Here is a 25,279-nt window from a genome sequence, read left to right on the forward strand (position 1 = left end):
GCCTCTACAAAAACGAAAAAACGGCCAATCTGGCCCTTTCCTTTTACAAGACTGTGGTGTAAATGACATTGCAAAAGGCCCTCTTGAAGGCCCTCTAGACACTTGAACACTGCGAGTTTTTGCGTGACTTGAACACTGCGAATTTTTGCGTTACATTATAATTCATTGTGTCATACATGTAGTATGTTCAGCTTTCTTGTGCGAGCCTGCAATGCTTGTGGTTACAGTTGGCCACCATGTTTTGTAAGGACAGAGATTTGGTGATTAAAGCCTAGTATTTCTGCAGGCAATCGTCTTTTCTCATTTACGGTCACCTTCAATCCGCCAGAGGTTACTGGAGAATAATACGCTAGATTTGAAGGCCATATTTGATCAAGCTCGTGCTCTGGAATTGGCTATGCGTAATTCCAAGTCCTACTCTGGCCCTCCTTCATCTGTCAATGCAGCCATTCCACCCACCACTACGGTGGATCAGGAACAGATAGATCCCAGCACGCTAGCTGCGGTAGGATCAAATGGCTCACCTCAAGCGACTACTCGTTTCTTCTGTGGAAACAGCAACCATCCTCGTTCAAAATGTCCTGCCCGTGATGCAGTTTGCTCTAATTGTCAGAAGAAGGGCCATTTTGCAAAAGTTTGCCATGGAAAGAAGATGAGCAAGAATAAAGTTTCTGCTGCAGCCTGGTCTCCTACACTTGCCACAGTTGGTGCCCCTGAATCCCTTTCAAAGTCTTCAGGAACTGTAATCATCCAAGGACTGGAGGTCAAAGCCCTCTTTGATAGTGGTAGCACTGAAAGCTTTATTCACCCAAGGTTGGTGGAGAGGGTACAGTCCAGCTCAGATATATCCGAACCAAAATATATGCGTAATGTGCGTCAGCCCAATACGCGTATACGCGTATGCATATACGCACGTACGCGTATGCATATACGCACATACGCGTATACAGCATATACGCGTATGCCTGATTAGTATGTATGAGCTAACCTTTCTTTCTTCTTTTCTTATCAGGTCATTGTTGTTTTCAATGGCTTGACAGCTTACCACAGAGCGAGAGAGCGTTTTCTTTATTTTGAATACGCGTATACAGTATACGTGCGTATGCCTACAGACTAAGCAAAATGTTAGCTGAAACTAACATTTTGCAATTGGGCACTTGACTGAAAATTAACTGACTGAATATTGATTAAAAGAGAGAGTATTTTGCCGTTAAATCAAAAATTTACTATTTTTTTTTTTTGTCAAATAGAACCGGGGATACACGCTTCAACAATCCCATCTTCATGGAGCAAACATCACAACCGAAAGATAACATCTTTCATCACACGGTCCAAGCAAGCGACTTGGAAACGTGTGCCGAAACACACAACTTTTCCTCGAAGAAATTAAAAATAACAAAATGTGAGCGGCACACCATGGAATCTTCGATAAACAATTCTTTTGTCAGGAAGAGAGTAATTTACTATTTGAATGAACGGTTTGTGTCAGATACCGGAGATATCACTTTCTCGACAAGGTCGGAACGCTTCAAACAATAAACATCTCGCAAGCGACTTGCCGACGCATGCCGAAACACAGAACTGTTACTTGAGGAAAAAATAACTAAACGTGAGCAGCGCGCCATAGAAACTTTGATAAACATTTCTTTGGCTAAAGAAAGAGCATTTTACCGTTTGAATGAACGATTTGTGTCAAATAGAACCGGAGATATCATTTTTTCGACAACGTCTTCGCAACGCTTCAGACAATGAACATCTCGCAATCGACTTGCCGACGTATGCCGAAACACAGAACTTTTCCTTGAAGAAAAAATAACTAAACGTGAGCAGCGCGCCATAGAAACTTTGATAAACAATTGTTTGGCTAAAGAAAGAGCATTTTACTGTTTGAATGAACGGTTTGTGTCAAATATAACCGGAGATATCATTTTTTCGACAATGTCTTCGGAACGCTTCAGACAATAAACATCTCGGAAACGACCTGACGACGCCTGCCGAACACACGACGTAAAAATAACTAAACTTGAGCAGTGTGCCATAGAAACCTTGATAAACAATTCTTTGGTAAAGGGAAGAGCATTTCACCGTTTGAATGAACGATTTGTGTCAAATGAAACTGGAGATATCATTTTTTCAACGAGGATCTTCAGACAATAAACGCTTCGCAAACAACTTGCCGACGCGTGCCGAAACACACAACTTTTCCTTGAAGAAAAAATAACTAAACGTGAGCGGCGCACCATAGAAACTTTGATAAACAATTTTTTCGTCAAGGAAAGGGTATTTTACCATTTGAATGCATGATCTGTGTCAAATATAACCGGAGATATCATTTTTTCGACTAGGATCTTCAGAACGCTAATTCAGACAATAAACATTTCGCAAACGACTTGCCGACACGTGCCGAAACACAGATCTTTACTTGTAAGAACATAAAGTTCACGTGTTAAAATGGGGAGTTCAAGCGACTGTATCAATTTTCTGCCCATTTTTAGTAGCTTAAGATCAAGTGTTGATAAACGGTAGTTTGTCGGTGAATTTGCGAAGTGATCGAAATATGATAGCTTTTATTGACCGGCTGACGTTTTAACAATATGCAAATTTCGCTTTGAAGCCATTTTCATTCTCAAGAAACATAATGTCCTTTGTTTGACTAACAATGCTTCACATAAAGAAACTTGTGGGAATGCATAACAAAGAGACATATACGCGCGTATATACGCGTATATATGCGCGTATTGACATACGCGTATATGTGCGCGTATTGACATACGCGTATACGCAAAATACGCTCGTATGATACGCGTATGCGTAGTTCGCTTATATCTGAGCTGCACTGTAGCTCTTACCATTCATCCTTCATCTGGTACAGTATCCATGGCTACATCAGCATCTTGTACAGTTAGTATCACCGGTACCTGTGTCGCTGATCTCTCCTACCAAGGACGTAAATATGCAGATTACAAACTGTCCGTCTTGCCTGGACTTTGTGCTGACCTAATCCTTGGTCTTGATTTCCAATCCCAGCATTCAAGCGTCACTTTCCATTACGGGGGCTCTGAACCACCTTTGGCCGTCTGTGGTTTTAGTAAACTGAATATAGACCCACCTGAGCCATTTGCGAATCTGACTGCAGACTGCCATCCAATTGCCTCAAAGTCTCGAAGATACAGCCAAGAGGATTCCGCTTTTATTGACCAGGAAGTGAAAAGATTACTCAAAGAAGGCATCGTTGAACCAAGCCTTTCACCATGGCGGGCACAAGTCGTAGTGACTAAAGACGAGAATCACAGGAAGAGGCTAGCGATCGACTACTCGCAAACAATTAACAGGTTCACACTTCTAGATGCTTTCCCATTGCCCAGAATAAGCGACATGGTCAACAAGATGGCCCAGTACAGAGTATTTAGCACAATCGACCTACGTAGTGCATACCACCAAGTACCGCTTAAGAAGGAAGACAAGCCTTACACAGCCTTTGAAGCTCGAGGAAATCTCTATCAGTTCACTCGCCTGCCTTTTGGGGTCACCAATGGAGTAGCCTGTTTTCAGAGAGAGATGATGAAGTTTGTAGATGAGAATGATCTTGAGGCCAGCTTCCCTTACCTTGACAACGTTACTATTTGCGGCAAGGACCAAGAGGACCATGACACTAACATGGAACATTTTCTTGAAGCTGCCAAACGCAAGAACCTCTGTTATAACACTGAAAAGTGTATCTTCTCAACCCGGCGTCTCCCCGTCTTCGGATACATCATCGAGGAGGGTACCATACGGCCGGATCCTGATCGTCTACGGCCCCTGCATGAACTCCCCGTTCCACATGACTCAAAGTCCATGAGCAGGTGTCTCAGGTTATTCTCCTATTATTCACAATGGATCCCAAGGTTCTCGGATCGAATCAAGCCAATTGCTTCTTGCAGGTCATTCCGTCTGCCTCCGCCAGCTGTTGAAGCATTTGAAAGTCTCAAGAAGACAATAGAAGAAGCTGTTGTCACCGCTATTGATGAGACCATTCCCTTTGAAGTCGAAACTGATGCGTCCGAAGTAGCGCTAGCAGCCACTCTCAACCAGAATGGAAAACCTGTCGCCTTCTTCTCGCGAACTCTTCAAGGCAGTGAACTGAAGCATGCATCCATAGAGAAGGAAGCCCAGGCCATAATAGAAGCGGTGAGGCATTGGAGACACTTCCTTACTGGAAGACACTTCATCCTGAAAACTGACCAGAAATCGGTGTCCTACATGTTTGACAAGCAGCACAGCGGAAAGATAAAGAACGAGAAGTTCCTATGTTGGAGACTCGAACTCTCCTGCTTCAGTTTTGATATCGTCTATCGCCCCGGCAGAGATAATGTCCCAGCTGACACACTGTCCAGGACTACGTGTGCCATGGCCACTGAAGATTCCCTCTTTAAGCTTCACGAAGCACTCTGCCATCCAGGCATCACCAGGCTAAACCACTTTGTGCGAACCAAGAACTTACCTTATTCCCTCGATGAGATTAAGAAGATGACAAGCCGGTGCCCTATTTGTTGTGAATGTAAACCTCAGTACCATCGCCCAGAGAAGGTTCCCCTTATCAAAGCCACTCAGCCATTTGAGAGGATCAACATCGACTTTAAAGGCCCTCTTCCGACAAATAACGGAAACTTCCTTATGGTTGTTGATGAGTATTCCCGGTTCCCATTTGTTTTCCCATGTCCTGATGTATCCACGAACACAGTCATTAAGTGCCTTACATCGCTGTTCTCACTTGTTGGAATGCCAGCATATGTCCATTCAGACCGCGGAGCTTCATTCATGAGCAGAGAGTTACGGGAATTCCTGTCTTCAAAAGGAGTAGCTTCAAGCCGAACTACCAGTTACAATCCAGAAGGAAATGGGCAAGTAGAGAGATGCAATGGTGTGATATGGAAAGCAGTTACTATGAGTTTGAAATCCAAGAACCTACCATTCAAGAATTGGCAGGATGTCCTCCCCGATGTGCTACACTCTGTTCGTTCTCTTTTATGTACTGCCACCAATGAAACTCCTCATGAACGATTCTTTGGTTTCTCACGCCGATCGTCAGCTGGCGCCTCCATTCCCACCTGGCTAGCTACACCTGGCCCAGTGTACATTAAACGCCAGGTATGCATAAGTAAGATGGACCCTTTGGTCGATGAAGTGGAACTACTCCAGGCAAACCCTCACTATGCGCATGTGCGCTATCCTGACGGTAGGGAGATGACAGTGGCCACAAAGCACCTTGCACCCAAGGGCCACATGGAAGTTGTCGAGGCCCAGCCAGCACCAGAATGTATTCCAGAGGAAGCAGAGAACTTGCCCCTTGACACACGTGAGTGTTACACCTGATGCAGAACCATTGTCTGTGCCCGAACCTGAACTTGAACCTGAACTTACACCAGTACTGAATTCAGAACCTGTACGTCGCTCCCAACGAGTTCGTCGTCCTATAGTTAGACTTCATCTTTAAAGGACAGCGTGAATGTGGTGTAAATGACATTGCAAAAGGCCCTCTTGAAGGCCCTCTAGACACTTGAACACTGCGAGTTTTTGCGTGACTTGAACACTGCGAATTTTTGCGTTACATTATAATTCATTGTGTCATACATGTAGTATGTTCAGCTTTCTTGTGCGAGCCTGCAATGCTTGTGGTTACAGTTGGCCGCCATCTTTTGTAAGGACAGAGATTTGGTGATTAAAGCCTAGTATTTCTGCAGGCAATTGTCTTTTCTCATTTACAACAAAGACTGCAGGCTTAACACAGGCATAATATTTTAAAAGCCATCCCAGGGCTCAAAATTCTGATTGATACGTTCACCAATGCAACAAGCAGTTCATCCTTGGCGACCAAAAATTCTGGTTTAGTCACCATATTATGGCATAATGGCGACTACATTTCTCTGTGTTGACGATCAGTAACAGTTATTTTGTCACACATTATGTCCTTCTAGAAAAATCATATTCAAAGATCTTTGCTTCTAAAACATTCAACATAAGAAAAGAAGTCAATCCGTCCTTTTGCTTTGCTGTATTGATTTTCTCATATCGGAAAACTTCTTTATATATAATGGCTGACTGTGTTTGAAATCACCCTATAATGCATTGCAAACCCTTGATCATTGACTGCATCATGTATGCCTAAGGATTGTTCTCTTGTAATGCACGATTCTTCATACTAGTATCTGATTCAAAAGAAACTTTATTGAGAAGAAACCCTTCAAAAAGCAATTACTATTAAATTTTATCATAGATCCTAATAAACTGCTTTATTTTCCTTGGTACCCTGATGCATTTTTCCTTCTGTAGCTTTCAATTTAGTGGCCCCTTTCCTAAAAAATTGGCCCCTAAAAAAGATCTTCAGGGGCCACTTTGGCCCTCAAGTAAAATTTTCTCCCTGAAACACTGCATGTGAAGAGTCAAAAGTCATTCTGATACATCCAGCTGATTCCTTTTGTTTGCATTTCTATCCCGTTAATATTTACATTTCTTATTATCTGGACTCTCAATTATCCAGACTATTTTCCCAAATCCCAACAAGTCCACCTAACTGAGGTTTGATAATTGAGGTTCAACTGTGTCCACCTCATGATATCAGTCTAGGATGTCTACCCTACCCAACCCTACTTTGTAGGGTAGGCTACTTTGTAGTTGTGGCAATGCAACTTTTTCGAAAGAGCTGAAGTACACTTTCAAGTCACACTCAACCGTCCTTACCAGCCTACTTAAGCATTATCAAAACAATTTCAGTGAATTGAATGTCAATCAAATGCATTTTTCTTCAGCTTATCAGAACACACAAGTACAACATGCATATCATTTTTATACTTCTTCCGGCTTTCAAGCAAAAGAAAGACAGAAAACGGAAAACCCCAACTTTCAATCAGTTTAATAACAATCATTATTATATAGACACGGGTGTTTCACTGGAAAATACACCACTCGTAAAATTCATTCGAAACCACATCCCGGACTCGGGTGATGCATTTACCACATCCTCGCTAGTGAAGATGTTGATGATTTCACTGATATCAAGATTGTCTCTTAAATTGTACTTAAATTTATTGGTCCTTGAAAGTCTTCTGCAATGTTCGGCAATCTTTGAAAATCTTCAGTAATCTTGGGAAATATTTCAAAAAATGTTTGGAAACATTCATGTGACCTTCGGACAAGTTTTGGAGAATTTTCAGAAATCTTCACAAAGTGGTCAGAAATCTTCGGAAAATTGTCAAAAACAGTGTCATCAGTATGTCTATAATGAAAGGAATATTAAACGTTAGCTCAAAGACATGAATTTTATGTTCCCGTGACAAGAACGATATCACACTCCACTCAAACATAAAATTCATATCTTCTCGCCACCGTGTAATATCCTCTATTTATAAGCCCTACTTTCCGTGGGTTGGAACATGAATGGAGTAATTGTAATGTTAGTGTCTGTGTGCTCCCTGTTACATTTTCTATAATTAAATTAACACAGCCATACAGTCCCAGGATATTCGGCACAACCATGCTTTTGCTTTGTTTAGTAGTAACTTAAATTCAATGGTTTCGAAGAGTAGCAAATCCAGGGCAGCTCATGAATTGCTCTGTCACTTGAAGTATACTTAGAATTTTAAATATGAACTCTTATCGACCCAAGTAATGATACATGATACTTGAGTTCTTCACTTATTCAAGGTCTACTCACTACATAACTGTGAACCCACCTATTAAAAAATTTATAATATAATTGTGTGTGTTGAGAATTTGTGAACATGATGCAGTTATGTTTTTAGGTGAACAGTACAAACTTCTCCCTTTCTCTAAACTGCAAAACCAGCCCCCCCCCCCCAAAAAAAAAAAAACAGCAAAATCAGCACTAGCCATGTGTTTGATGCTAATAACACTTCTGTAAGATACTATGTGTATCATATCAGGCCTTATTACTTGAATGCCATCGAAGAGTGATAGTCCCGTGATCAAAGTCGATAAAAACACAGATGTTATGTGCTACAATCTAAGAGTATTCACGAAACTATTCTCACCATAAAATCAACAGAAACATAAGAATATTCAGCCTAGAGTTGACCGGAAAATAAATATTCTTATATATATAAAAAAAAAGGGTGTGACTACGCCACGCAAACCAAATGTCGGACAGCCCACCCCTGCGAGAGACCATACATGCTTTAGCTGGAAGATAAATTGAAATGGGAACGCTTCACATTCAGCAGAATTATGCCATGATACCCAAGTGTCCGAGAATAGCTATGAATATAAAGTGGCCGGGTATTCTGAAGTTACTCCGAGTATAAACTGTAGAACGCGACTTCTGCATTTGAACTTTTCCGGACTAAGGTAGTTCAAAAGTAAAGCACGAGTAAGCTTATAAGTCTGTGAAATGAAAACGTGCAAATGTTCACACCAGAACAACAACAACTGCCGTAACAGCTGAGCACGACAAATTAGAGATGTTGGCGGGGTGTTTTTTGTCTACGAACTGCATAGCAAGAGAATTAGTATAATAACGCGGTTCAAATTGCTTTAGGAATGAAAGAAACTTCAATGTTAAGTTAGCAATAAATAGCAAGCTAAAGCATAAGTCAAGCTCTTGAACGGCTTGAACAACCTTCGGTTGCCGTTTTGACGAGTGGAGTGCAGCCTCTGGTGTATAGCGGTACTTAAAACAGTACAGGTCGGGTAAAAACAAGCAAGGTTTGATATAGTTCTCTTAGTATGATGTAACAGTGCTGGAACACGGTGTAAAGGAGACAGAGAGCGACTCACCTGAACGCCAAAATCTGCCAACATACGAGCTCTTGTTGTCCATGTGAACTCAGCTGAAAACAGTGTCAAATTTCGTGTCCTGGATCGAGACTTATACCCAGATCCCACGCATGTTATCCGAACAACCGTGAATTGCACAACTCGTCACGCAACTCATTAGAGTGAATTCGTATGACCCGTTTTTTATATGCTAATAAGAATAACTGAATGGTAATTAGAAAAATGATTAAAAAAGCACGTACCACACTGAAACCAATGGCAATTTCCATTCGGTGAAAAATTCAGGTTTGAATTTCTGGAAATTTCCATCGACGAATGGAAGAGCATTTTCTGAAATTTGGGAACAAAAGAACAACCTCGCGAGGTGTATCCAAATCTTCGAAAATTTCTTACCCGGAATTTTGTCCTAAATTTGATTTTCCTTCCGGTATTTTCTGTTGAATGGTTCGCTTTGCGCAAATTCAATAATTTCCGCTTTTTTTTTTGGAAAGTTTGATTTCCCGGGAAATTTCCTTACCTTTTCTCCCCACTTCCAAATTTTGGGAATTTAAGGTTGAATAGAAAAGAAAACTCTCCTAGCGCGCTCTCCTAAAAACGCTTTATTATGATCCAGAGCCGACTTAGTCTTTACTGGTGTCCGTCTAAAAAGAAAAACAAACAAAGAAAAAGAAGAGTCTTGGAAGAAAGAAAAAAGGAAGATTTCGTATGAAAGTGAATTCTTTCATATAAAACTACGAAAGTGCAGTTTTTTACCAAGTAACGGACTGAGGATTGTCCAGAATGTTCCCCAGTGGTTTTCCACTAAATTTTTGACTTACAAATTCGAAGGAAAAATGTTTAAATCTGTATATACAGTTATTTTTCCTCCGTTTCTGTTTCTGAAAACACGACGCTAATAAATATCGTATAGGGGCACAGTGGGGGTTTTGTCGCTGGAGCTTTATTCCGGGAGGATGTTCACCTTAAGCTGAAAAAAGCTATAAAGTGGAAAAAAAAACAAAAACAAAAACAAAAACAAGTTTTCCACCATGAGTAGTCTGTCAACAGATGTTTATTTTTATTTTTATTTTTATTATTTTTATTTTTTTTTTTTTTTTTTTGCTACAAGTAATTTTTCTCGAGTGCGCGACCGATGTGAAAAATAATCAAAATCAAACGTCTCTCTATTCGTGTTTTTCCCTAGGGCCACCACCTTGCGTTTATGCTTTTTCAATTCCCCTGCTTAATACTTTCTTGTGACCTCGACGAACTCGCGACAAACCAGCGGGTCTATGGATAGATTACATCATGACTTACAGCTTGACTTACACTAGCCTCCTACTCAGACACTCTTTGGGCTCATCGCGCAATGCTACAAAAGTACTGCTAGCTATTTTTCTCCCTCTCTGCGAAAAAAGAACAGAAAAATCGGCTGCGTTCTGACCTTGCACATGTAGACTATCTCCGACCTTCCTTTCCTACTTTCATACCACACTTTAATTACCGCTCCGAAACGTGGCACTTCTGTAATAAGAAGTCAGCTGACATGTTACAGATGGTGAAGAAACGAGCGTTCCGTTTTGTTTGTAGGGATGAGTCCTCGCCTTATGAGGAGCTTTGTCAGCGTATCGGTCTCTCAAGTCTTCGTGAGCAGCGATTAGCAAAAATATTGTACTGGCCGGGGATGCAGGACCATCAAGCTTACGTGTTCTTATAACAGTAAGGTGCTCCACTTATAATCTTAGGGGCACCACAATACTGGACCTTCCAAAAGTAAAATCAAGAACTTTCGGCTTAAGATCACGGAGATACGCTGCATCGAAATTACGGAACGCTATACCGGACGAGTCTCGAAAGATACAAACGTACACTACTTTTAAAATCAACTTAAAAACATTAGATCTCAAGGGACTGTAAGTGCGAAGTGGATCTATCCTTAATCAATTTTTACTGCTTTTAATGATCGTATTTTCTTATACATTTTACTTGTAACTACATTGTTGATTCTTATATTTTAATATTAACTAGTTCTTTATCTCAGGGAAGGTACGTTTTTAATTGGCGGGGGTGGGCCGGGGCTTCGGAGGGGAGGGTCATTAGCAAATTTTTGTACAAATTGGGGAGGGTCAAACCTGTTTTATTCGCAACCGGGAGAGGGGCAGTTTTTTTTGGCGAGGAAAAAATTACTCCATGTTGCTTAGTTCACTCTTGCGAAGTGTATAGAAACCTAAATTTTGCATATACAAGCAAAGCTACCAGTCAAGATTAATCTAAATTATTTTCAAGTGTCGAAATATTACATCAAAAAATTATCTTGTACCAACTACCATAGTTGTCTCTCTCGACCTGTGCCCGCTTTCGTCCATATTTTGAGGGCGGTAATGTTTCCGCGCAGGGTTCTGGGGTAAAACCAGTCTCCAGTGACGATTCGTTATTTAAGCTTCTCAGGCTTGAACCGAGAACTCGATCTACTACATACACTCCATTGAATCGTACAGCAAGCTGCCTATGTGCGTTTTGATCATTGCGACCTTTTCAGCTTTCTTCCCTTTGAAGGTGATCTTGTGATGGGAAAAGTACAAGGATAGCTCGTCCGCCCTCAAGGACGACAGCTTATCGGAGTTGTACAGTCCAACCCAGTAAATGTCATTGTACTCCTGGTTCAGACATTCCATTCGCTCCCCTTCAGTCTCCTCTTTCTTCTTTACCTTGCGCATTTTTATCTGGGCAAGGTGCTCGACATACTCTGCCACAAGTTTTTCGCGGACAATGTATTTATCTGAAAACTTTCTAATACATCTCACTATCCCCACTGACTGGTTCACTTTCCTCAAACAATCGCTTAATCTGAGCAAGTTGCTCCATCTGACCTCGTGAAATCCTCGCATTCACCACAAGCGCATTTTCCTCTTTCTATTCCTCGCACATCCTTGCCCATTTTCAAGTTTTCACCGTGCAATCACACACCACGCAATTAACTGCTTTGTGCGCAGACACGATTATGCGAGTAACACTTCCGGTTAGTTATTCTCACTTCCGGTCATTTTTGTCTTGGAGGAGGTCGGGGGAGGGTCAGATGTTTTTGTGTAGGTATTTGTGAAGGGTCATGCATTAATCCATTCTGGGAAGTGGGAGGGCCACGACTTTTTTCCCAAAAAATTTCTAAAATACCCCGACCCACCCCCCCCCCCCAATAAAAAACGTATCTTCCCTTAATTTACTTAAATTTATATACCTTTATAAGGCTCTTATAATTTCTTTTTTTCTTTCTTCTTTCTCCTTCTTTCTTTACGACCACGTTAAATATATTGATTGAGTGATTGATTGATCGATCGATCGACTGATTGATTGAGAGACTACACTATAAGGAGCGCTGAGGTTGCGTCGGGGTAAGGCGGAAGGAGCACAGGCTAGGACTAGAGCCAGTACTAGCACGTCCCTATCTAACTTCTGAGAAGGTCGTCTAGAGTATGCACGCAAGTTGCCCTTTGTCCTGGATAGGGCTTGTTCCTCATTGTGACACAATTGTTAAACGATCTTGAATGGCCACCCCCCTGAATTAAGAAGGAAATGTCACCGCATATAAGGTTTTCATGTATCGTTGCATGTCAGGAACACGATTTCCATCCCAGCTCACCTTAAGGTGCCTTCCAGTTACAACACAAGATCACAGACAACCTACATCAACCCAGGGACAGGAGGAGAGATCTACAAGGACAGCGTCTTCTTAATAACAATGACAGAATAAAACAGCTTGCAATCTAACATATGCCAGTTCGAACCAGAGACCCCTTCCAGACTGGCCCTACGGACACATTTTAACATTTGACAATTTATTTTATTTATCTTTGTTTTGTAAGAGCACCATGCACAGCACAGGATTTCTTTGCACTATACCAACTTTATCACATGCACCTGTACCAGCACTCCGTGTAGGGATGGACAACCTTTGCCATGTATAAATGTAAATAAAGTAAATTAAGGGAAAAGCCCTCGGAACATGGACACTCTAAATATCCCTTCCCTCCTCGAATATTTTTTTTTTTTCCCACCCGAATTCCAGCCCTGTATTGGGAGTAAAATGCCTCAAAGACTGGATTTGAAAGCCATTCGGGTGCGTACCGCGAATGCAATTCGCTTTTAGCGAATGATTCGTTGGGGCCCGTTCCTTGAAAGCCCCGGAAGCTTTTCGGGCCCGCAAAGCCATTTTTAGTTAATTTGGTTTCATCAAATCGGTTGATAGTGTAAATTGGCCGCCATAAAGCTTTCGAATCTCTTTACGATGGCCAATTCCACGGAGCCCATTAAGTGCCATTCAATTACACTTCCAATTTTAAATCTCCCCTGAAGTTTTGTCCACGTTTTTTCCTGCGTACTCATTTTTTTGCCGACTTTTTTCCCCGACTTTTTTTCCCGAATTTTTCTCGACTTTTTTTTTCGGAAGGCCGCTGAACGTTAAGTGGTCAGTGCTGCAAGGAAAGAAAACATGGCGGAAGGGTGTGATCATAGCTTCCAAACACCCGAGGGACTCGATCAATTGTACGAAAGTAAACGACCAACAGCGAAGAAGATAATTAAACTGTTCCAAGGAGAGCCATCAACCGATGCTGAACGTCAGAGTCTCGACTATTTGAAGAAATTTGTCAAGTCCTTGGAAGGGAAGGCATTTTCTATGTTTCTACGCTTTGGCACAGGGAGTGATGTGATCACCTGTGACTCGATAAGAATTTGTCTCTCTTTATCTGTTTATCGGAAGGGCTCCAGAGACGCGTTGTGGCTCGTACGTGTGTTCCCATTCTGGATCTTCTTACGTTTACGAATCTTTCCCGGCTCTTGCTGAAGAGTTTACGAATACCATGAAAGACAGCCAGGCATGATCATTTGACATGATTGAATAGAATTTAATAGTGTTTCCCTTATTTTTGTAAAACAGGTTCAATTTTCTTTGTTAAAAAAAACAAAGCAAAACAAAACGAAACAAAAATAGCTGATATAGTAGTAAACTTTTATCCTGTGAACCACGCATCGTTTTGTTAGAAGAAAAATAGTGTCCAAGAAAAGAGAAGAGTGGACACTTAGTTTCATGTCTTTGTTACAGTTCAAATGAGTATATGCAATCGATTTATTGACTGTTACATGTTAACAAATGATGTACATGGATTGTATTTGTTGCGTTTCAATTTTCTTTGATAAAAAAAAAAAACAACAACAACAACAACAAAACAAAGATAGCTGATTTGGCAGTAAAGCGCTACCCTGTGAACCACTGGAATAACTAGTAAAAACTAATTGCGGATAATTTATTGTTTTGTGAGAAAAAAACAAATGCTAAAGGGAAGAGAAAAGTGGACACTTAGTTTCATGTTTTAGTTACAGTTCAAATGAGTTACCGTCGTTTTCAATGCTCCCCGAAAATCAAAAACCTTGAAAATAGACTTCCGACGATTTCCGTCAATCGAACTGCAATCACACCCGCTGACGAATTTCATTGATCAAAAGTGACACATAACCTAACCGTTAGCGTTTGAAGAGTAAAACTTCGCGCCAAATTTGTCAGCAGGTATGGGTGGAGTTAGATTGACGGAAATCGTCGGAAGCCTATTTTCACGGCATTTTGATTTTCGTAAGTCGCGTAGCAGTGAAAACGACGGTAACAGTATATGTAGTCAATTTCTTGACCTCCCTTAGGATGGCCGAACACGGTTTTCGCGCGCGCTTTTGCTGATGCAATTCAGCGCGTGTACAAGGATTGGAAAAAACATTGGCAAAAATAAATATGCCATCAACAAAGAGCGATCCAGCGATTATTTTATTTACTCAAAACCCGCACTCTCTGTCCTATTTTTCTCTATATTCGAACGCAGTGTATCGATGGCTTTAGTCCTTTATTACAAAGATATATTAGAAAAGGTAACGATGCAAAGAACCCAGCAATTGTCAACTTATTCTTTGTTACCGAAAGAACCCAGTTAAATGCAGCGCATGCGCAGTTGCTGGAAAAATTGAGACCGATTGCTTTTGTAGAAACTTGCCGATTTTTAACGCTCCAGTCGTTTGAATTTCAAGACATTTGGCAAAAAAAAAAAAATAGTTCAGAAACCACGTGAATGATCTATCACAAAAAATCTGAATTTTGACATAGGGAATTTTGAATAATACAGAACATGCAGTGAAAACGATTTACGGCGAATTGCAAAGATCGTCTATGTCAAAATTCTATTCGAACAATGTTGACAGAAGGGATTTAATGTCAATTCGTAGTGGGGATTTAAAAAAAAAAGAAAGACCATTTTTGAAGCCTTGCTTTCAACCAGCCCCGTTGTCATGGCAACAGCACACACCTTAGACAAAATGCGATAATAAACCCTTATGTGGTTAACCTTGACTCTTGGAAAAAATAGGCGCCAAAGCGTAAATAGTTTAAAAGTAATTGTGAATTATGCATAGGCACTCGAAAACTGTGTTCGGCCACCTTAAATCGCCGGGGTTCTTCTTCGTCCGAGTCCTTTGGCTTTTAAAATCCCTTTTAACTATCTAAGGCTTGAGTTGATGCCATGACTGAAAACAAGAAACAACAAAATCTCTGTATATTCCGGTCCAAGATGAAAATAGCTTTCGATTAGATCATAACGTCCAGCAGGGTATTCTTGCAATGTAGGAATGTAGTTTGCAAGTCGAACACCATCACATGTGGACGCTTTCAAAACAAATGTCAGAATTAGAAGCACGGCAAAAGCGCTAGCCATTTTGGCGTCCCACTGAAGAGAAAATACCGCGTTTTAACAGCTATAATAATCCGCAATGTTCACTAAGTGCACAGCAGAAACTAGATTGGGGTCAACAGCCTTCTACAAAAAGTCGGGAAAAAAGTCGAGAAAAAAGTCGGGAAAAAAATGAATACGCAGGAAAAAAGTCGGGAGAAAAGACAGAACGCGGGCAAAACTTCAGGGGACATTTAAAATTGAAAGTGTAATTTAATAGCACTTAATGGGCTCCGTACAGTTCACATTATCAACCCAGTCGATAAAACCAAATTATCTTGTTATACTCCCCACCGACGCAGAACCCAGTTTCCTTAGAAACTTACCCCCTCTATTAATTGTTAGTTGATTGGTATTTAAAGACAGAGAGGGGTATACGCCTGAAACTTCTTGTATAAAGAGAACCTCTCTTTATATTAAAAATATGCGCATGAAATATATGGCTCTAAAGTCATAAGGTTTGAGATTTTGCTGCCGCTTTCCGGGAGCGAAAACTTTTCGGGATCCTCGAGAAACGGGGCCCTGAACCGGTTCTGTGAATATGTGCGCACGCCATTGCGGGCCGCGATGGAGGAGACCCAGATGTTGTCTGGGAACAATCGTTCAGTTGTGATGTTTTGTCAGCTCGCGAAGGAGAATACTCAAAAACATCTGGTGGGGGTCGAGGGGAAACTACATGTAATAGCATACAGTGTACACCCCTATACACTCCTACACTCCATTCTAGAGGACTATACAGTACGATACATCCTTATACAGCACTACACACAACTATACACGACTACACACCCCTAAACAGCACTATACACTCCTACACAGCGCTATACACCCCTATACAGCACTATACACCCCTAAACAGCACTATACACCCCTATACACCCCCATACAGCACTATACACCCCTATACAACACTATACACCCCTATACAGCACTATACACCCCTATACAGCACTGTACACCCCTAAACAGCACTATAAACCCCTATACAGCACTATACACCGCTATACAACACTATACACCCCTATACAGCACTAGACAACCCTATAGAGCAATATACACCCCCATACACCACTATACATCCCTATACAGCACTATCCACCGCTATACAACACTATACACCCCTATACAGCACTATACACCCCTATACAGCGCCATACACCCCTATACAGCACTATACACCCCTAAACAGCACTATACACCCCTATACACCCCCATACAGCACTATACACCCCTATACAACACTATACACCCATATACAGCACTATACACCCCTATACAGCACTATAAACCCCTATACAGCACTATACACCGCTATACAACACTATACACCCCTATACAGCACTAGACAACCCTATAGAGCAATATACACCCCCATACACCACTATACATCCCTATACAGCACTATACACCCATATGCAGCACTATACATCCCTATACAGCGCTATACACTCCTATACAACACTATACACCCATAAGCAGCACTACACACCCCTATAAAGCATTATACACCTCTATACAGCACTATACACCCCATACAGCACTATACACCGCTATACAACACTATACACCCCTATACAGCACTAGACAACCCTATAGAGCAATATACACCCCCATACACCACTATACATCCCTATACAGCACTATCCACCGCTATACAACACTATACACCCCTATACAGCACTATACACCCCTATACAGCGCCATACACCCCTATACATCACTATACACCCCTATACAGCAGTATACACCCCATAACGCATTATACACCCCTATACAGCACTATACACCCCTATGCAGCACTATACATCCCTATACAGCGCTATACACTCCTATACAACACTATACACCCATAAGCAGCACTACACACCCCTATAAAGCATTATACACCTCTATACAGCACTATACACCCCATACAGCAATATACACCCCTATACAGCACTATACACCGCTATACAACACTATACACCCCTATACAGCACTATACACCCCCATACAGCACTATACATCCCTATACAGCACTATACACCCCCATACAGCACTATACACCCCCATACAGCACTATACACCCCTATACAGCACTAAACACCGGTATACAACACTATACAGCCCTATACAGCACTATACACCCCTATACAGCGCTATAAAACCGTATACAGCACTAGACACCACTATACATCCAAATACAGCACTATACATCCCTATAAAGCACCATACACCCCTATGCAGCACTATACGTTACTATTCACCACTATACACTATACACCGTTATACAACACTATACACCCCTATACAACACTAGACACCCCTATAAAGCACTATACACCGCTATACAGCGCTATACACTCCTATACAGCATTATACACCCCTGTACAGCACTATACATCCTTATACGGCACTATACACCCCTATTCAGCACTATACACCCCTATATAGCACTGTACACCCTATACAGCACTAGACACCTTTATACAGCACTATACACCCCTATACAGCACTATACACCCCTGTACAGCGCTATACATCCCTATACGGCACTATACACCACTATAAAACACTATACATTCCTTTACAGTACTATACACCCTTATACAGTACCATACATCCCTATACAGCACTATACACCCCTGTACAACACTATACAACCCTAAACACCACTATACACCCCTATATAGCAATGTACGCCCCTATACAGCACTATACACTCCTGTATAGCACTATACATATATACTATACACCCCTATAGAGCACTATACATCGCTGTACACCCCTATACAGCACTATACACCCCTAAACAGCCATATACACCCCTAAACAGCACTATACACCCCTATACAGCATTATACACCCCTATACGGTACTGTACACCCCTGTACAGCACTATACATCCCTATACAGCAATATACACCCCTACATAGCACTCTTCATTCCTTTACAGTACTATGCACCCCTATACAGTACTATACATCCCTATACAGCACTATACACCCCTATACAGCACTATACACCTCTATACAGCACTAAACACCCCTATATAGCACTACACATCTCTATACAGCACTATACACCCTTCTAGAACACTCTACAGCCCTAAACAGCACTATACACCCCTATACAGCACTGTACACCCCTAAACAGCACTATACACCCCTGTACAGTACTGTACATCCCTATACAGCACTATACATCCCTATACAACACTATACACCCCTATACAGCACTATAAACCCCTATACAGCACTATACACCGCTATACAACACTATACACCCCTATACAGCACTAGACAACCCTATAGAGCAATATACACCCCCATACACCATTATACATCCCTATACAGCACTATCCACCGCTATACAACACTATACACCCCTATACAGCACTATACACCCCTATACAGCGCCATACACCCCTATACATCACTATACACCCCTATACAGCAGTATACACCCCATAACGCATTATACACCCCTATACAGCACTATACACCCCTATGCAGCACTATACATACCTATACAGCGCTATACACTCCTATACAACACTATACACCCATAAGCAGCACTACACACCCCTATAAAGCATTATACACCTCTATACAGCACTATACACCCCATACAGCAATATACACCCCTATACAGCACTATACACCGCTATACAACACTATACACCCCTATACAGCACTATACACCCCCATACAGCACTATACATCCCTATACAGCACTATACACCCCTATACAGCACTATACATCCCTATACAACACTATACACCCCTATACAGCACTTTACATCCCTATACAACTTAAAACACCCCTATACAACCTGACACAGACACTGTACAACACGATACATCTCTAAAACACGTATACAGCCCTATACATTCCCAAACACCTCTATACAACCCTATATAGCACTATAGATTACTATACATCCTTATGCGGGACCTCTCGTGCAAACAAAAAAACCCCTCTTTAACGCAAACGACTGCTAAGCAGGCTGAATAAAGTGGCTTTAGGTTTACAGGACTTTTAAATATTCATTGTTTGGGTTTTCCAATTATTAATTAACAACTCCTGTATTGTCCTTACCACGACCAGTACTTATGAATAGAATACACCTGGGCCATAGCTCAGGTCAAGGGATGGGGTTATTCGAATATTAGGCTTCAATCCCCATTTCAATCTATTTTTAAATAATAAACTAAAATTGTCAAGGTAAAATTTGTTTTCTAGATGCTTTGATGCTAGGGAATAGAACAATAGCGATCACCTTGTTCAACCTTCTCAGCTAATAGTTTTCTTAACCTTCCACAGATATCAAGTAAAATATCTTCCGTTTGTTGAGTTCACAGTCGATAGTTGATTTTTATTTAAGAAAAATTACATCCATCCGACAGTATGGCCAGTCGTTTCGCCATTTTTCAAATGCAAATACATAGTAGACCGCGTATATATAATTAAATTCCATGTTGCCGTGCATCTGTTCAGTATTAGTATAAATCTGCCAGTGTTCTATTACGAATGCTGTGAGCTTATTGGCTACGCTACTCACTATCTATTCTGTGGTAGATAGTGTGTAGAGTAGCAGTATTCTCTTCTTAACAAAATGACAGCCGCTTCAATGAAAAACAGTTTCTAGATGTATTCATGTATAGTGTTACAGGTGTTATGTTATGTATAGTGTTATATATAGTTTTGTGGGTGTCTAGTGCTATATAGGGGCGTCTACTGCTGTATAGGGGTGTATAGTGCTACATCAGGGTGTATAGTGCTGTATAGGGGTGTATACTGCTGTATAGTGCTGTATAGGGGTGTATAGTGCTGTATAGTGCTGTATAGTGCTGTATAGTGCTGTATACGGGTGTATAGTGGTGTATAGGGGTGTATAGTGCTGTATAGGGATGTATAGCGCTGTATAGGGTTGTATAGTGCTGTATAGGGGTGTATAGTGCTGTATAGGGATGTATAGTGCTGTATAGGGGTTTATAGCACTGTATAGGGGTGTGTAGTGCTGTATAGGGTTGTATAGTGCTGTATAGGGGTGTATAGTGCTGTATAGGGATGTATAGTGCTGTATAGGGGTTTATAGCACCGTATAGGGGTGTGTAGTGCTGTATAGGGTTGTATAGTGCTGTATAGGGGTGTATAGTGCTGTATAGGGATGTATAGTGCTGTATAGGGGTTTATAGCACTGTATAGGGGTGTGTAGTGCTGTATAGGGGTGTATAGTGCTGCATAGGGATGTATAGTGCTGTATAGTGGCATATACTGTTGTATAGGGGTGTATAATGCAATACAGGGGTGTAGAGTGCTGTATAGGGGTGTATAGTGCTGTATTTCAATGTATAGTGCTGTATAGTGCTGTACTTCGGTGCATGGTGCTCTATAGGGGTGTATAGTGCTGTATAGGGGTGTATAGTGCTGTATTTGGGTGTATAGTGCTTTATAGGGGTGTATAGTCCTGTATAGAGGTGTATAGTACTGTATAGGGGTGTATAATGCTGTATAGGGGTTTATAGTGCTGTAAAGGGGTGTATAGTGCTGTGTAGGGGTGTATAGCGCTGTATAGGGGTTAATAGTGCTCTATAGGGGTGTATACTGCTGCATAGGGACGTATAATGCTGTATATGGGTGTATAGTGCTGTATAGGGGTGTATAGTGCTGTATTGTGCTGTATAGGGGTGTAAAGTGCTGTATAGGGGTGTATAGTGCCATAGAGGGGTGTATAGTGCTGTATAAGGGTGTATAGTGCTGTATAAGGGTGTATAGTGCCGTATGGCAGTTTATAGTGCTATATAGGGGTGTATACTGCTGTATAGGAATGTATAGTAATTTATAGAAGTGTTTAGTGCTGTATAGGGTGGGATAGTCCTGTATAGTGCTGTATAGGGGTGTATAGTGCTGTATAGGGATGTATAGTGCTGCAAAGTGCTGTATAGTGGCGTATACTGTTATAGAGGGGTGTAGAGTGCTGTATAGCGGTTTACAGTGCTGTATAGGGGTGTATACTGCTTTATAGGGATGTATAGTGCTGTATATGGGTGTATAGTGCTGTATAGGGGTGTATAGTGCTGCATAGTGCTGTTTAGGGGTGTATAGTGCTGTATAGGGGTGTCTAGTGTTGTATAGGTGTGTATAGTCCTGTATAGGGGTGTATGGTGGTGTGTAGGGGTGTATGGTGCTGCATTAGGGTGTATAGTGCTGTATAGGGGTGTATAATGCTGTATAGGGGTGTATAGTGTTGTATAGGGTTTTATGGTGCTGTATAAGGGTGAGTATTGCTGTATTTGGGTTTATAGTGCTTTATACTGCTGTATAGGGGTGTATAGTGCTGGTTAGGGGTGTATAGTGCTGTATAGTGGTGTACAGTGCTGTAAAGGGATGTATAGTGCTCTATAGGGATTTATAGTGCTATATAGGGTTGTATACTGCTGTATAGGGATGTATAGTGCTTTATAGGGGTGTATAGCGCTGTATAGGGGTGTATAGTGCTGTATAGGGTGTATAGTGCTGTATACTGCTGTATAGGGGTATATAGTGCTTTATAGTGCTGTATAAGGGTGTATAGTGTTTTATAGGGGTGTATAGCGCTCTATAGGGTTGTATAGTGCAGTATAGGGGTGCATAGTGCTGTATAGGGGTGTATAGCGCTGTATAGGGTTGTATAGTGCTGTACGGGGGTGTATAGTGCTTTATAGGGCTGTATAGTGCTGTGTTTCAGTGTATAGTGCTGTATAGTGCTGTATAGGGGTGTATAGTACCTTATAGGGAGGTATAGAGCTTTATGGGGGTGGATGGTGCTGTATAGGGGTGTATAGTACTGGATAGGGGTGTCTAGTGCTGTATAGGGGTGTCTAGTGCTGTGTAGGGGTGTATAGTGCTGTATAGTGGTGCATAGTGCTGTATAGTGGTGTATAGTGCTGTATAGGGGTGTATAGTGCTGTATTTGGGTGTATAGTGCTGTATAGGAGTGTATAGTGCTGTATAGTGGGGTATAGTGTTGTATAGAGTTGTATAGTGCTGTATAGGGGTTTATAGTGCTGTATAGGGGTGTAAACTGCTGTATAGGGATGTATAGTGCTATGTATGGGTGTATAGTGCTGTATAGGGGTGTATAGTGCTGTATAGTGCTGTTTAGAGGTATATAGTGCTGTATAGGGGTGTATAGTGCTGCATAGGGGTGTGTAGTGCTGTATAAGGGTGTATAGTGCTGTGTAGGGTTGTATAGTGCTATATAGGGGTGTATAGTACTGTATAGCGGTGTATAGTACTGTACGAGGATGTATAGTGCTTTTTAGGGGTGTATTAGTCGGATAATATACTTTGTGCTGATACATGAAGTTGACCCTCACTAGATGTTATTTAAATTTCTCCGCTCGCGAAATGATCTCGTTACCCGTATGCCGTGAAAAGTTGGTTAGTTTGAACCTGTGTTGCCACTGTTCTTTAAGTCTCGTCGGCTTCAGATATTGACATGGTCACAAAACCCATCTCTTCTCGCACCCTGACCGTGCAAAACGCTGCCTTATACATTTGTCATCTCATTCATTCAGCTGATTTGTTGTTAGGCGGTCGGCGGTAACAAGGAATATGAACAGGTACGAGCTACTCTTAGTATTAAATCAGTGTCCTTAGTCAAGTTGCTGAAGAACCGGGTACGTTGAAAAAATATCCTGCATAAATCTAACTGTTTTTCCGCGGTTTTAGGTTCGCCGCAATTCGTGCTTTCGAGCGCGGACAATTTTTGCCGCTCTCAGCTCCGCTCTTACACCTCGATCGGCTCTTACACATCGGGTCTTACACCTCGAATAGGCAAGTCTAGCATATGCCGTCATGATATATAACTAAATATGAGCTGTCTTGTTCATCTACTAATGTTGCGCGCATTACCACGTCTTTGACCAACTTGTCTCGCAGCAAAATACAGTGTTGCAAGTCTGACTAATTCTATGAGCATATATAATTGGTCAATCGTGTGTAAATAAAGATGGCGCCTTCTTTGATATAATTTAGCGTTTCGACGGAGTTCCACTTCGACTTCTGGCCGTCATTTTCTTTTTAATTTTCCGTGTCAGCGAAGTTCTCTCAGTATGAAGCTCAGTGTCATTTCAGGTAGCCAGGCGAAAAGTTGTATTTTTGCGACAGTTCTTCAAAGCCTTTTGCCTTTCTTCCTGCTTGTTTTGAAGGGACAAACCAGGTCTTCCAAAGACTGTGATAGCCCTCGAGGTGTTTGTACAGTGCAAAGTTATGACTTTCCAAGAGTTGCTGGTCTACTTTGAATTCAGGCTCGTCTTCACCGTCTGCCATGTTTTTTATTTGCCGCGTTGCCACAGTTCATGAGAGCCAATGACAAGCGTTGAATTCAAATTTGCTGTGAGACAAGTTGTAGCTCCAGTGGTAATATGAGCAGCAAAACTAAAATTTGTTGCAGAAAGTAGAACTTGACTCTACTTTGCGCTACATGTTGCCTCAACGTACAACACTGTATTTTTCTGCGAGACAAGTGGTAACATACGTGGTAATACGTGCAACAATGTGTTTCAACTTGCAATGCCACAATGGTGCGAGACAAGTTGAAGAAAATGTTACCTGTATTACCGGACCTTTAGGCAGGTAACTCTTAAATTTTGCTTGCCAGGGCACTTCCTTTCAAGTTAATTAATAATTTGTAGACCTCAAAATGGAAGTCAATAAATTAGACCCACCTGACTTGTTTGCAGTCTTCTTAGTATTGATGACTTTTATGTATTTATATACACTACAAAAAGCAGTTACTTAATTTAAGAGAGAACACTACTTAAATTTGCGTTAGAAAGGTAAGGACCACCTTCCCTAAAACAGGGTAAACTAGATAACCTTATTTTAAGGAACTGCTGTCTTGGTTTAAGGGACTGTTTGTTACTAATTTAAACACGGCGCGATCTGATATAACAAGGCTAAGGTGTTCAGCCGGCCAATCACCGGTCCCAACAGACGACCAATGCTCCCATTCGATTGGCTTATTCACTCAGGTCTAATTTTAGCGTGTTGCCACAAAATTCTGGAGAATGACGGGTGTAATTTTCTGTTTTGTTTTATAAGCAATGCCTTTTAACTAAATGAACGATAGCTTCAGGAGAAGAGTTTACAAAGAAAACTGGCTTTTTTAATTTCAGCTTCATAATTTTGTTCCTCCACTTGCAAATGCCGTGTCTAGTTCTTTTGATGCCAGAGTGTTCTTTAGCTGCTGTTGTTGGCTGCTCTTGCTACTAAAATTCAGTTGGCCTTTTGTGAAACCAATTTATCTTTTTATTACATTCAGCCACAAGTCTTCCTTCTCCTTTCTAACATGCTTACTTTTCTCAAATTCTTCTAAAACAACAGACATGGTTACTTCTCAAACTCATTAATAATTCATAAAGTGGCCAGCCATTAAACATCACCCATTCATGTCAGGTGGATGGATCTTGATACCCAATGAAACACCAGATCAAGATATTTAGAGTTTTGATCCTAGTTCAAAACCGTGAAAAACCTCATTAATAATAAAATAATTGTAGTTGTACAAGAAATACACTTATAACAACAATTTCATAGTTAAAAATACGTACCTGAGGGGTACGTGGGTCTAATGTGTAATCTCATGAACATTGTTGCCTGGGAGTTAACGATTTGTTCTATGGCCAGTTGAAATAATCTAGAGGTATGTTTCGGCAGTTGTCTACAGCAAGAGTAGATGTTTGGAAGAAAGGGCAGTTGAACAGGTATCCATTGTCTAGAGGGACTGTTAAATATTG

The 25,279-nt window shown here is 41.2% G+C and overlaps 1 long non-coding RNA gene across 1 annotated transcript in view; it reads right to left on the reverse strand.

The window, feature by feature from the left end:
- The window catches only part of LOC149099318 (uncharacterized), a 28,205-nt gene extending 19,305 nt beyond the window's left edge, over positions 1–8,900 (reverse strand). Inside the window, exon 1 of the long non-coding RNA XR_016203583.1 lies at positions 8,773–8,900. This is a non-coding gene — a long non-coding RNA (uncharacterized LOC149099318). The remainder of the gene's footprint in view (positions 1–8,772) is intronic.
- Positions 8,901–25,279: the final 16,379 nt, after the last annotated feature.

The sequence above is a fragment of the Orbicella faveolata genome, unplaced genomic scaffold (genome assembly GCF_042242905.1).
Source record: "Orbicella faveolata isolate gen_17 unplaced genomic scaffold, um_ofav_v1 contig_46, whole genome shotgun sequence".
Taxonomy (NCBI): Eukaryota; Metazoa; Cnidaria; class Anthozoa; order Scleractinia; family Merulinidae; genus Orbicella; species Orbicella faveolata.